Source organism: Ictidomys tridecemlineatus, chromosome 4 (genome assembly GCF_052094955.1).
Source record: "Ictidomys tridecemlineatus isolate mIctTri1 chromosome 4, mIctTri1.hap1, whole genome shotgun sequence".
Taxonomy (NCBI): Eukaryota; Metazoa; Chordata; class Mammalia; order Rodentia; family Sciuridae; genus Ictidomys; species Ictidomys tridecemlineatus.
In genome coordinates, this window is record NC_135480.1 from 39505494 (window position 1) to 39526933 (window position 21440).

A 21440-nucleotide genomic window follows, 5' to 3' on the forward strand; every position below is an offset into this window, starting at 1 on the left:
TTCTCCAGCTACTTTGCTCTCTTTACTTAACCCTGCTCCATCTTATATTGGTAAATGTTCTTCCTCAGGAAAATCAAGGATTCAACCTTGTGTGTCCTTTCTTCTTACCGCAAAATTCGTCATGACCTTCAGATGTTATAAGTAACCTGCCAACATATCTATTCCAAGTCTCAAACCCTCCTCATTTCTGCCCCAGCCTCTCTGGCTGTCATAAAAATTCATACTACCTAGTATTTAAGGCCTATAATATTATTATTTTTCAAAGAACTGCCCTTCTCCTCTAATTACTATCAAATTATCCATTGTGCACAAACAAACATCCAGGGGGAATGATGTATGTTTTCATGAAATGGTATCTCTATGCCAGTTGCTTTCAGGTGCTTCTGAAGCCATATTCAGGATGTGCATGTTTTAGATTTGTGCACTGTGTAAATTTCCCATTTTTTTTTAAATTTACCAACTATAATCCTTTTTCCATACCTCCTCCTAGGGTATATTATGAATATTCAATCTATCATCTTGATATATATGTCATTAACTATTAAGATTAACAAAAAAGAAATAGGGTGTCTTTGCTGAGCCAATAAAACACAGCAATAAAAAAACCTTGTGGGTATGTTCTTTAGTGACAATGAAATATTGATAAGGCCGTGACATCTGGCAGCATTTATAAAAAAATAAATAAATAAATTTGCTGACCATATAAGAGCTCACTAATCTGCAGCAACTTGTGTAAAATAAAACCAGTATATATAGAGAGAGACATATTTTTTCCTCCCAATATATCAATATAGAGCTTTTTATTTTTTTTCATTGCAGCAGTTATAACCAAGTTGATGGAAACTCTTATGTTGAAACCAAGTTGATGGAAACTCTTATGCTGAGGGATTACTGAGTGGTTTTGACTTATGGCTACATGCCCTTAGAGACTGACTGAATTCAAGAGGGAAATTGCAAAAAGTAAGATTTTACTGAATCTATTAGTTTCTATACTACCAGGCAGAGCAGAGGGAACTGAAGCTATTATCTACTGACATGCTGGTTACAGAGGTTTTATACAAGGTAAAGAGAATAAATCAAGACATAAAAGAGTTCCTACAGAACAAATATGGTCCACTAAGCAATAGTAACATAAAGTGGTGTCCTTTCAGATCTTCAGTCAGGCAGCATTAAACTCTTCAGGTCTGTGATCTTCAAAACGCTTTTTATTCTGTCCCTGCATCATACATTACTTAATTAGTTATTAAATTTTATATGTATTATGGTACATCCCAGATTCTGATCCATTATTAATGGGCATATGTTATTTTAAAAACTATTGAGTGCTCACTGACATCAGAGGAAAATTTTATTTTTAATTTAACAAGAAGTGAGAGACTCTTAGCAATAATAAGTAATCTGTTAAGAGAGAAAGCTCACTTTGAATTTTCAATTAAAAGTGTTTTGTTTGATGGAAGAAAAAATTATAAACTTAATTTCTTATTTTCGTAAATATCACGTCATATAGAGATACATTGCCATTCATTTTTGATTTATCATAACAGGAAAGAGAAATAAATAAAATTTTAGAATACATTTTTCTTTTAAATAAAATTCCATATTCATTTAAATAACTTTTACTCTCATCTCTTATGGCAAAAGATGGTATGTCAGACCATCTTTCTGATAAAATATCTGAGAAGTGTCATGAATTTTTTCTTTATAAAATCTAACTCATTAATTAGGCAAACTCAACTTTTTGTTTGTATGTTTGTTCATAATGTCATTTTTTTTCCTTTATAGTACAGGGGATCAGAGCAAGGCAGACATACTAACACTGAATTGTAATCACAGACCTTGTATTATATTTAAAATCTAGAACAAATTCTTTACTCAAATAAATCACTGCATAATTTTTTACAAATAAATATTTTAATAAAGCAATATTTACACAAAATGGCATATTTAATGACAAAGATAGATTTAAGTTTTCACCCATTTTAGGCAAAAATTTTTTCCTATTTTCCATACTAATTTCTTTGGTTCAGATTCTCATCATATTTGTTTGAACTTTTTAAATGTGCAGCTCATGCTTGAAGAGCAGCATAGCACTTTTAAAGGTTTACTGTGTAAAAATACGTTTAATTCTGACTCGGTTGCTTTACTCAAGTTATCAATATTTTAGGATAATTTTCTCAAAAGTAAGATGAAATGAAGGGATTTTTCTCTCCATTTCTTTTGTTGTTGTTGTTGTTGTTGGATTGCCTGTTTGAAAGGAATTCTAAATTTGCTTTCTTGTTTTGGTATAGCACATGTTCTTGTTGGTACCAAGAGTCAGGAGATGTGCTACATATTTTACCTGCAATTTCTTTTTTCTTTTTTTTTTTTTTTTGTTATCGACTGCTTTAAAGATGATTCAACACACACAATTAATTGTAATCCACAATTACAGAATTGTTCAGAAACTGCCAAGACACACAAAGTTTGTGTGAGATATTTTGAAACTATAGATGCAGGTGTCTCTAAGTGTTCTTGGAGAAATTGGGAAAGGTTTCAGAGGTCCATCAGAAAGTTGGGGAGAAGAAAGGCTCAAAATAAAAGATGTACATTCTAGTCCATGAGACTAGCTTGTGCAAGTGAATTATAACTCGATGAAATCACAACGGGCCCTAGAAACCTGCATTTTCTATTTTAATCCTAACTATGTAGAAGGTAACATCATTTTCTCCATTCTATAGGAGGAGGAAACAGGGTGTAGAAAACATGTTGTCCAATGATTAACAGCAATTACAGGTAACAAATATCCAAAATAGCAATAATTTTTGCAAGACAAAAGCTTATTTCTTTCTTTTACAAAATCTGGAGATAAGCCTGGTGCAGTGGCCCACCCCTGCAATTCCCTCCGGAGAGGGAGGCAGGAAGATCCTAAATTCAAAGTCAGCCAAATTCAAATTTTGCAAGGTCCTAAGCAACCTAGTGAGACCCTGTCTCAAAATAAAATATAAAAAAGATCTGGGGATGTTGCTTAGTGCTTAAGCACCCTGGATTCAATGCCCATTGCCCGCAAATAAATAAAATAAGTAAAAGCTGAGATGTATGGTCCAGTGGTATTATGGTGCTTTAACTCATGAAATCCGATGGATTCCAGATTTAATCCTGTTTCCTTTCTTCCATTTTTAGGTTCTGGAATTAATCCTTATCTTCCCAGATGATCACTTTCATATTACAGGTCGAACAAAGAAAAGATAAAATTAAAAGGAATGAAGATCATTTATTCCTTAAATTAGCATTTTCTCCCAACTCTGTTATAGAATTTCACATACATTAAAAAGAAACTAGAAAATGTAGTGCTGGGGAAAAAAAAAACCTGGAATCAAACCTGGGTCTCCTCCTAGTTATTTAACCTTGGGTTATTAAAACATGTGTCATTCTTGCTACCTGCACCTTGATAGTGTGGAAATCTACAAGAAAAGCTGATGTCCTCATCATCAAAATAAAGACACACCTGGTCTTAAGTCAAGATGGTAAAGGAGAATATAAGAAGGTTGGAGTTACTGAAAATTTGGCTAATGAGCAATCATTGGCTTTGATTTCTGCCTTCTAGCTTTCAAGCAATAATGTTTCTTGTGATGTATCCTCATATATGGAAATAATATTTTAAATGTATTAGAATATAATCAAGTTGTATATTATAATGCCATAATGTCAGCCTGTCTGTGAAATCATGGAAAATTTTTAATCTCAGTGCCTCAATTGCCTCTATAAAATAGAAATAAATGATCTATGTGGAAGTGGAAATACACTATATCCAAAGGATCATAAATTTTCAATAAATAATAGCTATAATGATTACCAAATTCTACTCCACCTTAGTAGTAGTAGTAAAATACAGTAAAAATTTCTGTTCTTGGCTCACAATGGTGAGTATAGCAAAATTTAATTTTCTATCTTACCTTCAAGAAAAATTACACCTTTATAGTGTTAGCAATTCTATCTTTCTGAAATAATGATATCATTGTCTAAGAACTTTAAATATGAAATAAAATTTTCTAAAGTATTTTGAAAAAGAATTATATGCATTAATAGTGATCAATAAAGTATATAAATAGTATCATTTTGAGATTTATTCTTTCAGTACTCAAACAAGAAATTACATTTGAAGCTTTAATTTCAGAATTGAAGTTTCTGGACTTAATATTTTTACTTGTATAGTCAATCTTTATTCATGGGTTATGCATTTATACATGTGCCAACTCATTAAAATTTATTTGGAAACTTCAAATCAATACCCACAGTGATTTCAGAGTTGTTAGTGGAAATGAGCACAGAGGCAAAAACCTCAGGTCAGGTGACATGTGCATTCCCAGGTGAAGCTCAACAAGGAGATGTTCTGCCTTCCTGTTTTAACTCTCTCCTGCATATAAATGTCTTGTAATGGTTCATTTTGTGTTAATATTTTCTACTTGTTTTGATTTTTGATGATTTCTTTTTAAAACCCCCTCTAAGCCTGCATACTTTTTTAAGTGTTCTCAGCTCTCAAGTGAACTGAAATGTGTCTTAAGGAAAAGGATTTATCCAATGCTAGCTAAGCTTCACTTAGGCAAGAATTATAGGGCTGTTGTCAATGAATTCCATGTTAAGGAAGTGACCATATTAAATATGGAGTATTTTAGTGGAAGCATGTATAAAATATGCTTGTGTAGGCTGGGTGTGGTGGCGCACGCCTATATTCTCAGTGGCTTAGAAGGCTGAGATGGAGGATCGTGAGTTCAAAGCCAGCCTCAGCAATAGCCAGGCAAAAGCAATTCAGTGAGACTCTGGCTCTAATGAAAATACAAAATTAGGTGCCCCTGAGTTTAATCCCCAGTACCAAAGAAAAAAATGCTTATGTGTATTGATGAGTTTATGGAAATGTCATGACTGGAGGATCAGTAAAATCTAACACTGGGTTTACCCCAAGGAGCAATCATCAAGAATAGATTAACACAGTGTTTGAGGTGACTTTATAGAATATCCCTTGAGCAAATGGTGAGAATTAATTAATTGTATTTAATCTTTTTTTAAAAAAAATGTTTAGTTGTAGATGGTCACAATACATTTATTTGTTTATTATTTTATGTGGTTGCTGAGGATCAAACCCAGTGCCTCACACATGTTGAGCAAGCATTCTACCACTGAGCCTTAACCCCAGCCCTGTATACAATTTTAATGTGATTTTCTTATTTACTTTTATGATCTAAGAAATTAATGCTTAATTAATTAGATTTTTAAGTGGCATTATGATTTTAAAAAATCAACTAATTAGTTGTGAACACATAAGTAGATATACATATATATATAAATGTATATGCATATTATATACAAAATTATACATGTATATATATTTATATATACAAAATAAAGTCAATAATTTACCTTGAGAAATAGTGAATATTGTGGAATATGGCATCATAGTGGCTGACAAAATGGAAACTGCAGAGAATTTTGGAAACTATATACAATAGGCAACATACATTCACAACCCATATTCCTCTTCATGGAAATATAGATTGTCTCAGTTGCAGGGTGTGGATTCAGATAACTACCTTCAGCTCTCAGTCCTTATAGATATTGAGACTTGGTTAATTATATCTTTCTGGGTGTAACATAAATCCAACAAGTCATATAGGTAGAAATATAAAGGCCTGACCATTTCAGCCCAATGGTAAATCAGGCAGACTGCACACTTCCTGTTTAGATTTCTTTATGTAATTAGTTCCATTACAGCTGTCTGCCCAATTCTGCTTCTATAGTTGGTGATCCAGAGACAGTTCCTTGATAAACATACTTAGTCCACACTAAAATTAGAGCCAATGATTTTTGGAAGACACAAAGGATAACAGCATACATTATTATCTGCTCATATTAATGATGGCATTTTACTCTATTATAGATATATAACATACACTGTTGTTGATTTTTAAATTCAAGTAGTTGTATTCCACCTTTTCCCCACTTGGAAAGTGACCCCAATAAAATGCCAAGTGCCTAAGAAATAAAATAATTGAATGATGACAAATTTAAAAGCTGAATAAATTATTTCTGTAAATATAAAAATCATTTAAACAAAAGTTAGTTAATGATTTGAGAAGTCTTTTTTTTAAATCCTTATGGATCCTAATGATATGAAGAGCTAACCCAGGTGTGATGGTACTCATCTATAATCCTAGCAATTTGGGAGGCTGAGGAAGGCCGAAGGATCACAAGTTCAAAGCCAGTCTCAGCAACTTAGTGAGATCCTTAGCAAGTGGTAAAATTACCCTGGGTTCAATCCCAGGTACAAAAACAATAACAACAAAAGAAAAAAGAAAAGAGAAGCTCATCATGCTAGATTTTTCCTAATGTAGTAGAGAAGAAGACCAACCATGCTTCTTTAGCACACAACCACTTATCGGGTTGAATACTGATAAATTTCTCTTTCTTAAAGATTTAATTAATATATATGTCTTCAAAAACATAATAATAATATCAATATTAACAACCATAATAATGATGGTGATTAAAGATAGGAAGAGAGAGAAAGGAAAGATGAAATGAGAGATTTTATTATAACTTTGACTTTTAATACTTGAATGACATTTTACCCATTGGATACTCCAGTAGCAATTTCTCTTTTTGTCTTCATTGTCTGTCCTAACAAATTATCTGGGGGTTGTTATTCTTGGAACTTATGTATTCAGGCAGCTGCAGGTGTCTGGATGTTGATGGTTGCTGAACAACCAAACCCATAACTGATATGCTGCTGTATCTTTGACCTTGGAGAGAACAAGGAAAAATCACTTTAAGTGATTTTAGCTTTGGGGCTCAAAAAAAAAAAAAAGACAGATATTATAAATACAACTTGATGTTTAAAAAGATTTTTAAAAAACTACTTTATTAACAGAAAAATGTTCATTTTATTTTCATTTTTAGGCACTAAATAGTGCTCTAAGAACCAAAACACATTTCTGTAAAATAAGGTAGTGTTTTTTGTTGTTGTTATTGCTTTTTTTTTTTTTTTTGGTATTGGGGATTAAACCCAGGGGTGTTTAACCACAGAATCACTGAGTCACATCTCAAGCCCTTTTTTTGTTTATATTTTATTTAGAGAATAGGTCAGTATTGTATTAACTTAATATATAATTTGAGAATAACATATTTAATTATTTTATTCCTATGTTGTTCTATATACTGTTACATCCATTAAACTACAGACTAGTAATTATTTGACATATCTTAAATTTACATACCATAGTTAAGATTATTGTCCTTGCAGCAAGTTATTAATTAATGATAAAAAATATTTTTGAGAAAGAAATGGTGTGAAAATTAATTATGAGAATTTTTAATTTTCTAGTTTTGGATGAACCAATATAATGGCTACTTTAACACAATAATATTGGCAATGATCCAGTAACAGAAACAGATGGGACCAGGAAAAATTTGGAGTATCGAGGTAATAAATGTGGGCATCTGACTTGTAACCAAATCTGTATCTCATTCTACTTCAAATAAAAATATATTTTGGTGGAATAGATATGGGAGAACAATGTATTAGTTTTGTCTTATATGGCAAAATATTGTAGACAGGGTGGCCAAAATATTACACATTTTCCCATAATTCTAGAGGCGGGGAAGTCCAAGATCTAGGTGCCAGCCCATCTTGCTTGTAGATGGCCAATATCTTTCTGTATCCTCATATGATAGAAAGAAAGCAAAAGAGGGCTTCACCCTTAACACCTCATCTAAATATAATTACCTCTGAAAGTTTTCACTCCCAAACACCATCACAATGGAGATTCAGGTTTCATCGTATTAATTTTGGCAGAGCATACAATCTGGCCATAGTAAATACTATCCCTTGCCATTGGAAATTCCATTTTCTTATAATATCATCTTAAAATATGAGGCTCAGAAATATGAAACAGTATGTTAAATGTTCTCTGTGCTCACGGGGCAATGAGGTTGAGCACACTTGTGGTTACACATCCTGAGTTCGAGTACATTTGCAGATATATGAAGCACAGAAAAACATTTTTTTTAATGATTCTTAAAAACAGTTTATATAACAGCTTCACATGGAAACCATAAAGAAAGAGTCACCATGGGTATACTTACTATTTTATAATCTATATTTTTAAATCTATAATCTATAACATATTATTTGTATTGATTAATTCAGACCTTAACACTGATAAATAAGAAGCACTCAGAAAAAAGGTGCTGAGAATTACATTTCTAGGCTTTTCCACACAGTATTTCTAAGGAGAATTATAAAATAATGCAGTTCATATTTTGTTAGGCTCTCATTTATTTTCATCTTCAGAGAACCTTACTTCTGAATCAATTTTTTCCTTAATTACTTAAAACTTGCATTAAAAAGCTGCACCTTTGCTTATAATGGTGTAGTCTCATATTGATATTTAAAGAGAAAATTGCCAAAGAGAATTAGCATACTAATTAGGAAAAAATAAACTGCAAGTTACAAATCTCCCTGAATATGTTTTTAACTTGGCAGAAAAATCTAAATGAAACTTTGTATATGTAAATAGCCAGTTTGTAAAAGTATGGTGTTTATTACCTAAGTGATATCAATCTTTTCTCCATCTCTTGATAAAAAGTCAATGATAAATATGGGTAACATAATTTTTACTTTTGCAGGTTTCACACTTACCTATTATAGCACTTTCCTGAGTAATAAGAATTGTGAAGGTTATTGATACTCTTTCTGAATGTGCAATATATTATTTTATGCTCAAAATTACTACAGGTGAGTTTCAGTCTCCAAGGAAGCGGCTAAGATTTGCAATGATGAAAGTAAATTGTTTTTATTTCTACAGGGAAAACTAATTCTAGGTATCTAGTAACTATTCAGTTCCCTTGGCTCAATGTGTTATTCAAAAAGCATAGAAAGACATAGAAAAAATCAGTTTGGAAGTGATATTGTCATGAATTATAGCAACGTTTTGGAAGCTAGAATACTTTTAATATAAAATATTGTGTGTGTATACACACATAACGCACATATATAACATGGAGGTGACTTTAGTTAATAATAATGTATTATGTATCTCAAAATAGTTAAAAGAGAGGACTTAAATATTGTCATGACACACAAATATTAAATATTTGAGGTGGTGGATATGCTAATTAGTTTGTTCTGGAACATAATGTGTACAAATATTAAACATCCTATTGTACCTTATTACTGTTTTAATACCATTACTTTTTATTGGTCTGTTTAAATTGTTTTATATCCTCTTGATTCATTTTGTAGGTTGTATGTATCTGGACATTTATATATTTCTTCTAGATTTTCCAATTCTTTGGAATATATATTTTCTGAGGATTTTCTAATTTGTTGAATTAGTTATAATGACAGTTGAATGCACTATGATGAATCATACATAAATGAAGTATAATTTCTCATGTTTTAATGTAGTCCCTAGTGATTCTCTAAATTTTATCATAACCCTTTATTCATCTCTAATTTTTTTCTCTTGGGTCTTCTCTCAATTTTGGTTTGACTAAGTGTTTATGAATTTCGGTTATTTTTTCAAATAACCAACTCTTTTCTTTCATTGATCTTTGTGGGTGGGTATGTCTGTGCGTGAGTATGTGTATATGTAGTTCATTAAATTCAGCACTGATCTTTATTATTTCTTTCTTCTACTGTTCTTGGTATTAATTTGTTCTTGTTTTTCTAAGGTCCTAAGATGCATCATTAGGTCATTTATTTAAGATGTCACAGATTTTCAAAGTATGGAACACTTCTAGAATTAGTGTGTCATCCTTATGCAGCAGCCATCCTAATAATCTCTGCATTGTTCCAATTTTAGTATATGTGTTGGGAAAGTGAACACATATGACACTAATCTTTAAACGGAAAGCACTGTGATATGTACTGTAGGATTCTTAAAGGTTCAAATATGTTTCTAAAGAGATTTCTTGAATATATATATACATATATTTGTATAAATAAATAGATTGAATTAGTAGTTTAATTTATTGAGATTAGTGGAAAAACTGTGAAAAAAAGCTTTTTTCCTCAATCTACAAACTTCAGTTAAAATTAAAGACTGAGATAAGTAAATTAAATAAAATTAAAGTTGAGATAAGTAAATTGTTTACTTATATTGACATAAGTAAATTGTTGAAGGCCACAGAGCCAATTAGTGTCAAGACAAGAATCAATATCTCAGCCTAGGTTATGTCTTACATATGCCTTATTCTTCTTGTAAATGCCTGTTAAAACATATTGGTCATGTAGAAATGTTTATTTTTCAAAGTTTATACACACAGTAAGCAAATCTATAATTTTTTCATTTATCAGTGTTATTATTTATGTTATTTTGTGTTGTATTTTTTTCCTTTGTTATAGATTGATGAACTTTTTCCATGTTTCTCGTCTTTCTTGTTTATAAATTACATACTTTATTGCTATTAATTTGTAATTACTCCTACATTTTTAACACTTGCTTAATTAACCTTTTTAATAAGTTCAAAATTATTCATTATAAGACAAGGACACTGTCACTATTTAATTACCAATTAAACTGCATATCCATACATAATGACAACATTATTGTTTTTGCTTGTATGCACCAGCTTAATATCTGGTGTGTCATAGTACACTGCAGTTACAAATCATGTGCTACAAGGTAGATTGATCTACCTGGACACTTTTATGTGGCTTAGTAATGGAAAAAAAGAGAAAGGGTAATTATCCCCTTATCTATATATTTATGTAATTATCTATCCATCCAGAGAAAGCATTTACTTATTTTCTAAATTATTGGTTTTTCTTGTCTGTAGAAAGAAATTAGCACAGAAAGATATTAGATAAAAAACTTTTGTTTAATTTAAATCCAAATAATATTATAATAGCTTTGGATATTTAACAGGTTTTCCTAAGACTGATATGATTGCCATGTTAACATTAATTTTCCATTGTCTGTCCACCATATAAAAAGAAAAGGAGCCATTATTTATCAAAAAATATTTTCGATAAATATTTAACATTTAATACATCCATCGAATTTCTTTTCATTATGTACCCACTCCTCCCTTGAGTGATTTAGGTTTCTATTTGAATCAAAAGCGTATAAATATTTTAAAATTAATTTTTTAAAAAGATGATTTTGGAAAACTCAAAACACATTTTACTTTATATTTAGCATAATTTCAAATCTAACATTGTTTTAATTTCCCTTCTAACTGAATACACTTAAGAACATGTTTAGGTGGCTGGGTCAAATCAAATTATTGTTAACCCAATGATTGCATCAAGGAAGGGACTATTGAATCTTTAAATGAGTGGGAATTCATGGACCATGAATAATTATCATATGACTGCAATTCTAAGGCTTAATTTGTTTAAAGATTCAAAATAAAAGTATCAGTACTGAAGGTATGACTTACATAGTCTGCCACTTAAAATTATTCATGTTGAGTGTTCCCACTTCTGTATAATTTGCATGCATAGTTTTTTACTAGTACAATGGAAATAATGTGAATGGAATAAATTTGGGTGAACTATGCTGAATTCCCAATGTTTATATCTGCCAATCATGGTGCTTAATTGGTAAAAATATAGTATAATGTTTACAGGCATGGAAGAGGGAGAAAGATTTCTGATGCTTAAAGCAGTTACCTCATTTACTATGTACAGTTTAATTCAAGCTTTTATAAGTTTCCTGCCTATAAAGTGAATATAATATTACCTACCTTGGAGTTGTTAAGAACAAATAATTTAAATTATGTAAAGATAATTTAGCTACATGTAAAAACCAGACTGACACTCTAGGGGGCAGCATTTGGAATGAAAGCTGTATGCTCAGTGACATTTGGAAAACAACATGGCATAGACATGGTACCCTCTTCAGGCTATGCCGCAGTTTTGGTAAAGCACAGTTGGCAAGTAACAATTGTCCCTGTTACTCCTATTGGAATAATAATCAGGGGAACCATTTATCCTAGTTTTCTTAGTAGTGGACTGTTTTGGGCCATCATGAGCAGATTTTTAACAAGGTCATCTTTTGTCTTAGAAATGTCTCAATTTGCAGATTAAATTATAGAGTTAGATTAGGTTAACTTTTTCATTTGTGTGTGACCTACTAGCATGTGCCTCTTTTCATTTGTCCTTCTTTCTTTCTTTCTTTCTTTCTTTCTTTCTTTCTTTCTTTCTTTCTTTCTTTCTTTCTTTCTTTCTTTCTTTCCTTCCTTCCTTCCTTCCTTCCTTCCTTCCTTCCTTCCTACCTTCCTTCCTTCCTTTTTGAAACCAAAGTATAATAATTTACTAAAGCAAAGTAAAGTAATGCTTCCATAGTTGAGAGGAGACCCTAGAAGGTTGAAGTAGTATTTTCCTATTGAACTTGAACAAACAAGATTTTCTTTCTATCAAAATCTTAAACAGGATTTTTTTCTATAAATGTCTTAAAATCTAGAGCATCAGACACTTATATCTACATGACCCTTTCACCAATATGGTCTTTTATAATCAAGAAAACTCATTTGGTTTAGTAAAAACACATTTTTAAAAAACCATTTGGTTATTCTATTTGCTCTGTTTTCTCAACTTACTTATATTTGTATTTCACCTTAAGCCCCAGTGATAATATTTTGGCATAATTTTTGAAACTGTACCTGTCTAAAGTTGTGTTATTCATCTTAGTTTTTAACTCTCCAGGACTCTGTCAGATTTGAAAATCTCAAATCTTCATCTGATTTTAGGCAATCTAGAGAAAGTACACAGTATTTCAGTAACTACCAATGATTTCCCTCCTGTTTGTATAAAAAAGTATATTTATTTGGAAATTTGGGATTAAATAAGGGTTAAATTTTGGTCAAATTTGGAGGAGCATATGAATCTTATTGAAATAAATCATCACACTATTTTATATAAATTGAAAGAAAATAATTTTAAAATAGGAAATCTGAATTTATATTTGGAAACATTTTTAATAACTTTATTGGCGTGCAGTTGTTATAAAGAAACACCACATGTATCTAATGTTTACAAATTTGTGAATGTAAATATATTGATTCATATATGAAACCATAACCACAATAAGGAAATACACAGATCCATCTCTTTCAAAAAATTTCTTCCTGTCATTTTATCTCTTTTCTTGTAAGAACATTTGACTTAGGATCTATCCTCTTAATGAATGTTAAAACGTGCAGTACCACATTGTTTCCTATAAGCACTGAGCTATTTAGTAGATCAAATAACTCATCTACCTTGTATAACTGAACTATATACTTAATAGACATTTCTCAAGAGAAGACATGCAAATGAGGGACAAGAATATAAATGCTCAACGGCACTGATTGTCAATTCATGGACTCTGTATGGACCAAACCAGAATTATAGCCAGTGAATAGGAAAATCTGGCATCTGGGAACTTCCAGTGGCAATCCTGCTGATTAAGACCACTCTGATCCATGTGAATTTTTATTCAGCTCTGCCAGATTCCATACAGCACAGGAGAAGGGTGACCTGCTGTAGCCACACAGACTCCCAGAGATGGGTGTGGCCTCCCAAGATGCCAATCAACCTGTTGACTGCAAGACACCATGAAGCAAGACTCCATCCACTGAAACTTTTGATTCTCTCCCTTAAAAAAAGAATTGGAGCCATTTTCTAACTGTTCTGTTCTAACCCTACCAGGACTAGAAAATCCTTTCAGGTGCTCCTTTAAAACTAATTCTGGCTGTCTCTGATTTCTTCACTAATTTCTTCAGACTTTAATTTTCTCAGGTGGTTATATCCTGTGCTAGATGAATTACCTTGGAAGGTGTTGGCTGCCTTGTGATAACTAATCATTAGAGAAACTGAAATTAAAACCATAATGATATATCACGTCATACCTCTTAAGATGGCTATAATAAAAACATGAAAAAAACAGGAAATGTTAGGCAGAATGTGGAGAAACTGGAATCTTTATGTACTGTTGATGGGTATGTAAAATGGAGTATCCACTTTGAAAAAAAAAAAACTATGGAGGATTCTCCAAAATAAAATATATATATTAGATGAGATTACATATATATCTATATATGTAATCTAATATTCCTACCTCTTTGTAAATGACAAAAGGAATTGAAATCAGCATGCTGAAGAGATATCTGCATTTCACATTAAACATAGTATTATTGACAATAGTCAAGACATGATACAGGCCAAATGTGCATAAATGAATGGATAAAAAAATGGTATATTCATAAGATAAAATACAGTCCAGCTTTAAAACCAAAAAGAAACATGGAAAATCATAGGGGATGTTTCACATTTTGATCTTGGTTATATACTTAACATTATTTAAAAGTAAATATCATAAATTTGAAAGTCAAAAAAAGACATCTGATGGAAATTAGATTAGATAAATAAGTAACAAAGTCAAAAAAGAAGTAACACATTGATTACTGATTTCTTATTTTGAACTCTTAATGGCAGGTATGGAATACTTGTTCTTTCATTTAATCATATTGATTACTAATCACTTATTTTGAACTCTTAATAACAGGCATGGAACATTTTTCTTTCATTTAATCATTGTAGTTTCATTATCAGGTTAAAAGTCATTATCTCAAAATTAAATACTAGATAACTAAGTATGTGAGAAATTAACTAAGATATCAGAGAGAAGCAGAATTCCAACCCAGTCTCTCTGAATTCTGAAGTTGTCTTTCCTTCAATAATATCCAGTGATTAATACCATCACTTCAGTGGATATTACTGTTTTCACAGAAATTCCTTTATAGTTGAATGAAAACCTGCTTTCTAGCAAAGGGGGTGGTTAAATATGCTTCTTTCCTCAAATAAAATGTAGCCTCACAAAGTTTGTCATAAATTATTGGAAAATAATCCCAATATATTTATCTTTCCCAAAGCATGTCTCTCTCTTCTTTTTTTTAATATATATGTCTTTTTTGTGTTCTAACTAGATTTATCCTACCGTGAGCAACATTATTCACACTCCTACTTGAATAAGCTATGGGTTTTAATTCTCTGAAGATTCTCTCTCATATTTCTGAGACTTCGAAGTGTCTTCCATATATTCCAGTGTGAGCTCATTGCTGGTACTGGTAATTCTTACTACTATCCAGCTTAGGACACTGGCTTTTTATGGGTCTGTTGAGCCTCTGCTGCATGCCACCACAGGGTCTTTTACTGATGTTATTTTTCTGTTGTTCTTCACTTTAATTCTGGATGATTCCAAAAAGAAACTAAATTTTTTATGTTTTTATTGTGCATTATATTTCTGTTGTTTTTTTTTTTTTCCTGGCATGAAGGGAAACCAACCAAACATGCAAAGGAAACCGATTGTTTCCAAAGCCTCTGTTCATATGCATAGGGCTGACCTGAACACCAACTACAAACCTATACAAAATAATTCACTAGCTCTTTTGTCAGTTTCTTTTCTGATTAAAACCTGGAGACAGAGATGTTATCATCTTATTTATAACCAAATGCACTCTCTGTGCCAGGTTAGCCTTAATTGTTTATCATGCTAAATTACTTCTAAAACCTCTGAAATAATGGTGTTCAGTTCAATTCCACAAACACTTACTGAACATTTACCCTGTGTCAAGTAAAGTTTTGGGTGTTATGGAAGAAAATAAAATGAACACAAATATTAAATATTAAGTCCAGAAACTCCAATTCTGAAATTAAAGCTTCAAATGTTATTCCTTGTTTGAGTACTGAAAGAATAAATCTCAAAATGATACTATTTATATAGTTTCTTGATCACTATTAATGCATATGATTATTTTTCTAAAATATTTTAGAAAATTTTATTTCATATTTAAAGTGATATCTCAGAGCTTACAGTGGGATGAAATAGAAAGACATTAAGTAAACATTTTCCTAAAAAATGTACAGTTAGAAGGGTGTCAAATATGGGAGAAACAATATTGATAGTACACTAAGAAAGTACATTAGCCAAAATGTTCCTGCTCTTTCTTAGGAGGAATGTATAGGAAGGGAAATTTTATACCTTATTTCATAAATACATTTTATTCTTACTCATCTAATTGTAAACTATTTATATATAGTTCTTTGAGGAGTAGTTACTAAATACTTTGAAGAGCCTTGGGCCAGGTATATTGGTACATGCCTATAATCCCAGCAGCTCAGGAGGCTGAACCAGAGGATTCTGGGTCAAAGCCAGCTTCAGCAATAGTGAAGTGCTAAGCAACTCAAGTGAGACTCTGTCTCTAAATTTAAAAAAAATGGGGGAAGGGGAGCTGGAGATGTGGTTCAGTGGTTGAGTGCCCCTGAATTCAATCCCTGGTTTACCCCCTCTTAAAAAAAAAAAAAAGTCTTAGAAGGTTAAAAAATATTAGGAGTCTCCAGACAGAAGTGATAAGATATTGGTAAGTGAGATGGTGTTTATTAGGGAGCTTGACGCACATGATGACAGTGGTTGAGAAGTCCCAGAAGAGGCTGTCTGTTAGCTGGAATCACTGAGATGCCAGTAGCATGACTCAGACTAAGACTGAAAGCACCAGGAAAGGAGAGCTGTGTGTCAGTCTTAGTCCCAGGTGGAGAGCCTTAGAACATGGAGTTCAGGTGGAAGTATGCATTTGAGTCCTTTGGTGAAAGGCATGAAAATCTAGAGGTCTGAAGTCCAGGGGAAGAAGAATAATGTGCTCCAACTCCAGAGGAGAGAAAGGACACACTTTTCTCTGCCTTGTTGTTCTATTTGAGTCCTCAGTTGCTTGAATAAGACCTATCCACTTTGATCTTACCCAGTCTACCCACTCACACCCTGCTCTTCTCTGGAAACTATCTCTCTCTCTCTCTCTCTCTCTCTCCCTCTCTCTCTCTCTCTCTCTCACACACACACACACACACACACACACACTAGAAGTTATGCTTTGCTGGTTCTCTGGGCATTCCTAAACCCAGTCAATTAACACCTAAAATTAATCATCTCATGGAAGAAATATGTTGCACATAGAGGAGTCAGAAAGATCTTATATCAGGAAAGCAAAGCACTGGACCCTGCTGGAACTAGAAAAGCAAAATAATTTCATGTGAGATTAAAGTATAAACTTGTAAACCAGTGTTTTAAAACACTTGTTTGAAAATATGAACCCTGATATAGTTGAAAAGCATTACTCCAGATAGCAATAAACCTGCATTTTAATTGTTTTCTATTTCTGTGAGTTGGCTACCACTTCATTTAAATAATGATCCTAATTCCTACCTACAATATTTTAACATGGCTCCAATCATACAATTTATTTAAGAATGTTTTATTAATTCCAAAATGTATATATGAACTTATAAGGACTAAATAATTTGAGATTGATATTTTTTTGCTTCTTTGCTTTCTCTTTCACTTTTTTTTTTTTTTCGGTAGTGGAGATTGATTACAGAGGTGCTCCGTGTTTTAATGCTATGTCACATTACCATTCTTTTTTTTAGTTTATATTTTGAGACAGGGTCTCTCTAAGTTGCTAAACTTGGCCTCAAATTTGAGATCCTCTTGCCTTAGCGTCACAAAATAGCTGGGATTACAGGTATGTGTAACCATACACAGCTGATTTTGAAGGCAGCAGTTTCAAGATATTGAAGATTGATGATTTGAATCAAATAACAGATGGATATTAATCTCAGCTCTAGTACTGTATGTGAATGTGTAAATCATTCTGCTAATTAGAAAGATTTGGGTAGCACTTCTTCCGATATAAACTACATTTTTAAATAATAGAGAAGTGTTCCAAATTTTAACTAGGTGTTAAAATAATAGGTGTTTGGAATTTAAATAGATGTACATGTAAAATACAGATCTATCACTTACTTTTTTGGTGTGAAGTTTTAGATGTTTTTAAAACCCTATTAATTCTCTTCTCTTAACTGTAAATTAGAATCATTCAAATATTTCAGGCTACTCTGGGTATAAGGTATTGTATATTAAAATATCTTAATATGTATTTTTGCTTCAGGGTAATTTTCGCATTCTACATTTGAAAGTAAACCATCATCCTGTTTCTATAGTAATACCCTGAATTATATAGGATGTGTCACATTAAATGAGTTTTGATTCTTAGGGACAAAATGATTTTGTTAACTGGAAATTATTATATTCAATTTTAATTGCTATCTCAATATAATTTTAGTGTTTCCATATTTTCTACTATGCTCTATACTTAAAATGTAATTTAACAAAACCTATCAATTGAAGATGTATAATATAGTCTACCATGTTCTTTCTCTAGTCTACAGAGTGCATATAATATTAAACTACATTAAGTACTGGGAAAATGGAAAATGGCAAGGTCAATAGGGAACACAGAAATAATCAGGAGAAGTTTTTGAGTAGTTGTTTACTTGCTAGACACAGTGGGTAATTCAGAATAGTAATAAAATTATGTTTTCTCTCAACAATGCCACTTACATAAAATAACAATAGTCTTGATTATTATAACAACATTTATGAACGTCATTTGAAAATATTTATGACCAGTAGGTTGAATGCTATAGCATTTGATTTCCCCTGAAAACTTAGTAGTTGCAAGGATGCAGAGATCACATTACAGAAAGATGATGTGTAATAAATATAAAATCTTCAAAACACTTAATCTGAAAATCATAATTAAAATGTATGATTTTACCATGCTTTATTAATTGCCAAGTTAATATCTGGCATTAATTGAATATGCAAGGATTTGTTTTATGTCTCAGAAGAATAGAAAAGAGAATAAAAAAAAATAAGTTTCTATCAAATCATTTGTACATTAAATATTAAAGAAAACTTTTTTCTGAAGAAATATTCCAAAGAAAGGAACATTGTTTTATAGAATAAAAAACATTAGAAAAGATGCTTTATAAATATTAATAAAGACAAATATTAATATTAATAAAGACAAAATTCACTGTGGTATATTCATATATGTTCATAGCATAACTTGGTCAGTTTCATTTTGCTATTCTTTCCTTTTCTCCAACCTTGAAAAGACATGTAGAAATTCCTCAAAAGACAGGAATGGAACCACCACAAGACTCAGGTATCCTACTCCTTGATATGTATGCTAAAGAACTAAAATTAGCATCCTACAATGGTGCAGGCATGTAGATGTTTACAACAATGCAATTCATAATAGCTAAGATACAGAACCAGCCCAGGTGTCTATCAACATATAAATGGATAAAGAAGGTGTGTATATATGCACAATGGGGTTTTACTCATTCATAAAGGAGAATGAGATTATGGCATTGCTGGTAAATGAGTAGAACTGGAGGACTTCATAGTAAGTGAAATAAGTCAGACTCAAAATCAAGGGTTGAATATTTTCTCTCTTGGGCAGAAGCTGAAGCAAACTAAGGAGAAAAAAAGGGTGGTGGGCCTCATAAAAACAAGATAATATTTCAAAATTCATTATCAAATTAAGACTAATAGAGATGGAAATTTTAAGAAAATTAATATAAATAGAAGGGGGCAACGTTCCTGAAGAACTTCCTCCCAAGTTTCTATGTTCAGGTAGTTTAAAAGCAAAAATCTAGGAAGTTTCAAAAACCAAATAATCTCAGGTTCATAAGATTTATTTCAAAATGTAGACCACACAGGAAAATTTCCATTTTTGAAATTTAACACTGATACTTAAACATGATGAAAATATTTCAAAAGTTAAACATTATCATTTAAATATTTAACACCAAAGGATAAATAAAATCATCATAATAAAAATCCCAAACCACATTTAAAATAATAATATATTAACCTCAAGCTGATTTATTTGTCAAATTCAAAGTGGCTCATATTAGAATCCCATAATATAAATCACTTTATTAATAGAGGTAAAGGTTAAAATTACATAATTATATTTATAAGTGCTGAAATAAGTTTGAACATAATTCAGCACACATCATTAAGAAAAACACACAGGAATGGACTTAGTTAACATTGTTTTAATATGGAGATAGATATGCACACCTTTGTTCTAAATGTAGCATTTACTCAATGGGAAAATTATAGGCATCTTTACAAACACAATCTTCAAGGCACATCATGTTCTGCTATTTCCTTTCCTCTCATTTAACATCTTAGTACATGGAAAAGTCAATTGAATGAAACAAAAGACATCAACTTAAGGCATAGAAAATGGAAGGAAGCAAACAATCGTTATAGATATTATGGTTTTATGTCTGGAAATCACTTGAACATCAGTGAAAACTAAATCAAATAAAGTAATTTGATACAGATGAAAGATATTAAATTAGTCCACATAAATAAATTACTTTAATAAATCAAAAAAACAATGTATATGATATAAAGAAGAGCCCTGGATCCTGATACAGCTGTTAGAGTAAACAGAGACTATCCGGTGCTGGGTGGATTGGTTTGGGTCATTTTCACTGTCTGGGTCTTGGATTCCTCATTTGTAAAAGTAAAGTCTTTTAGTAGAGTGGCACATTTCTAAATTTAAAATCTCTGAGGGTTACTGAAAAAGGTCACTCTCCCCTTCCTAGATTCAGTTGAAGGATCAAAAGGGCATATTATTAATTCTTCAGCAAAGATGGATATAACTTATGATTTTAAGTATAGAAGAAATCCCAAGTAAGGAAATAACCCCAAATGCCCACAGTTTCAGCTTTCTCTCCACATCCAACCTCAGTTTATCATCACTGTGAAATATCCTATTTTAATTTTTTTTTTTACTATTTTGCACATGCCTGTGAGCATACACATACATGTGAATTTGCATTTCACAGATCAGGTCATTTTTCTTGCACGACAGAATTTCTCCTGCTTTTTTTCCTCTTTTCTTATTTCTCCCCAGAACCAAAGACCACACCATCCCCTGGATTTCCCAAAACCACAACTGGAGTATATGAAATAGAGCCAAGTGGTGTTCTTTCCTCTGCTTCTCTAGGAAACTGTTCTCTCTAAAGTCTTCAGAGTTTAGGTAGGGTAATGTTTTGACAGCACTAGAGTTGTCAATGCTGGAATCTGTCAACTTGACTGACAGAACAGAAAGGCTCCTAAGAGGCATGACATGAGTGGCACCATTGTAAAATTCCCCTTTGTAGTCATTTGCATAATCAGGCTACATTTTGAAATAAAAATTTTCCCCTTTAGATGAAAAAAAATAGGTAACTTAATTCAAGAAAGAGAACTCTAGTACCAGAGAGATAGAGAGATAGAGAGAGAGAAAGAGAGAGCAAGAGAGCGAGAAACTGGGTCTCAGTGGGGAGTAACAGCCTAACTTAATTTTTACTCCAGTAGCTATTGAGTCTTATGTCTCAATAAGTCAACATATACTTTTGTACACACTTGGAATTAATGTGGTCACTGTAGCAGCAATGATAGTTACTCCCCCAGACATAAAAAAAAAAAGAAATCACCTTGCAGTCTATACCAAATTGAATCCACCAATCCTAAATTATCATATGTGATTCTTACCACGCTCACTGAAACTCCTATGTA

At 31.8% G+C, this 21440-nt stretch overlaps 1 non-coding gene across 1 annotated transcript; it reads right to left on the reverse strand.

The window, feature by feature from the left end:
- Positions 1-9753: 9753 nt before the first annotated feature.
- LOC120890083 (U6 spliceosomal RNA) lies at positions 9754-9860 on the reverse strand. Its single transcript, XR_005734343.1, has one exon. It is a non-coding gene; the product is annotated as a U6 spliceosomal RNA (small nuclear RNA).
- Positions 9861-21440: the final 11580 nt, after the last annotated feature.